The sequence below is a fragment of the Acyrthosiphon pisum genome, chromosome X, assembly GCF_005508785.2.
Source record: "Acyrthosiphon pisum isolate AL4f chromosome X, pea_aphid_22Mar2018_4r6ur, whole genome shotgun sequence".
Lineage (NCBI taxonomy): Eukaryota > Metazoa > Arthropoda > Insecta > Hemiptera > Aphididae > Acyrthosiphon > Acyrthosiphon pisum.
The window spans coordinates 113165412-113167780 of record NC_042493.1 but is presented as its reverse complement, the minus strand read 5'-3'; positions in this window follow the sequence as shown (position 1 = coordinate 113167780).

Genomic DNA, 2369 nt, shown 5'->3' with positions numbered 1-2369 from the left:
CTAGAACTATAAACTTTACCGAGAGAGACATTGATATCTTAGCGTTTTTATGCTGAATAAAAAATTTTAAGAGGCATGTCGCGAGGAGTATAAGAAAATACAATTAGAGATCGAAGAAGAAACACCTAATAATGAAATAAAGAACACTACAAATACAGCAACGATTTGGAAGATTTATATTTTCAAGCTCTAGTCGAATGTGAAAAATAATAATAAATCGAATAATATTAGTTTACCTACGTAAAAGTGAAAGCTACACTGACGTCTAACGATGGCGGAAACAGCTTAACCTATCAGATAATAAATCGTTATTTTTGGGATTACTAGGTTTGGACCGCATTAAAAAGTATGTTTATGGCACTCATTTATTTTAATGACTTGCCATCACCTGTTCAAAAGGAATAGTTCTAAACATTATAAAATCATTAGAGATGACCGTGAAATCCATGGTACTACGTGGGCAACACTGACAAAAAGAAGCATCGATAATATATCTTTCACAATCTCAAGCAATATCTATGTTTGACATCGAAACTATTTCCAGTGAGTATTCAATCAAATAACCTAATTCAACCGATTCAGTAATTCCTAACTTGAACATCATATTTCAGGATCACATTTCAAAGTCAGGGAAAACTTGACGATACATGTAATCACTACGAATCTGGGTTCAAGTAAAATAATGGTGTGGGGAATGGAAGCACCAAAACTAGTATAGCGCCAAAAAAGTAGTTGTTAAGTTATCAATGATAATTAACCTGCTAAATCAAATAAATTATCCGTCTATTATTTCTATTCCACTACACAATGCCTCAATCTTCAAGTTTAAATGCAGTTTCTATAGTAGAAAATTGGATCAAGTTGGATTTTTGATGACGTAAGTCAATTAAATTCTCAGAACTTTTCAAAATATTCAGGATGAAAAAAAATAAAATCCCTGATTTTTAATCAAAACCATTTCAATTAAATTTATTTTTGTACCTAGCAATTAAGTTCAATATTAAATGTCCACTGTGACGTGAAATTTTCACCAAATGTTTATATTAGCAAATTCTAGATATGGCGTAATTTACATTATCTCTTACATGACAAAATATTTAAGCTCTTTATGTGTTATTATTGGATATTCTCATTTCTTTTTTTCAATGTATGTAGTTAGGTATAAAAACAATTATATTCGGTGAAAAAAATGCAATATTATGTAGTACAATAAGGTTCCTCATAACTTAGTGCTTTATTTAATATTAAAATTGCAGTCCTAATTTTATGTATACCTATCCGTTTAAAAATTAATTCGAATGAACTCCGTTTAAACCACAAACATTTAAAAGTCCGATTCCAAGCAATATAATATTATTATGTACCTATTAAATATTAAAAATTATTTGATAATACATACCGGTTATATTTCTCACTGCAAATGATAATGTTTAATTGGTTAGAATAATGTACAATGGAATACACTATGATTAAAGATTAATTTAGATTTTGTAGGTAAAAAAAATTATCAGACTTTTATGAAATGTTACTCTAATCTTTACTAATTAATTTATTATTCTAAATATGGTACATATATTAAATCAAACAAATAAATGAAAATATAATTTCTGAAAATGTCAAAACGATATGTGGACATGTACAACTGAAATTTAAAGTGCTTGTGAACAAGAACAAATAGTATAGTCCACATTATTAATACAAGATAGAAAGATAACATTATTTTGAAGGAACCTATAAAAAATAGTTATAAGGAATTATGAAAATGTGTTTTCTTTAGAAAAACATTCCCATAAGCTATACGTTTGTAATATTAGGTATAAGGTAAAAATGTAAAGCTGCAAACGTCTTACGTCATTTCTTAGCAGTGTTATATACAACACATTCAACTATTAAATAACAATTTTTGAATACACATCCCTTCAATACAGGATATAAGTTACCAAAAATATTTTATATGTCATCTGGCCATTCTAAGAGAGGGAAAAGTACAAATATGACAATAAACATAAAATATACTTACTAAAGGTCGCTACAAAAAATACATATTATAATACAATTATAATATTAAATACAAATTGATATTCATAATTTCTCTTCCAAAATGAAAAATTATGAATTCCAATGTTATCAATAAAGACTGACCGTATCATATTATGTATTAGGTAATATAGGTAATATAGGATCATATTAATTAAGAATAAACATTTAAACAAATATATTCTTCTTATTTCGTGTGCTTCACATTTGGAAGGTATTTAATTTATAATTTACAGAACCGTCAGAACCCACCTAAGGTTCTATTCTTTTTTGGAAATATTAATTTTGAACGTGATATTATTAAAACAGTATCTCATAAATTAAGACTTAAC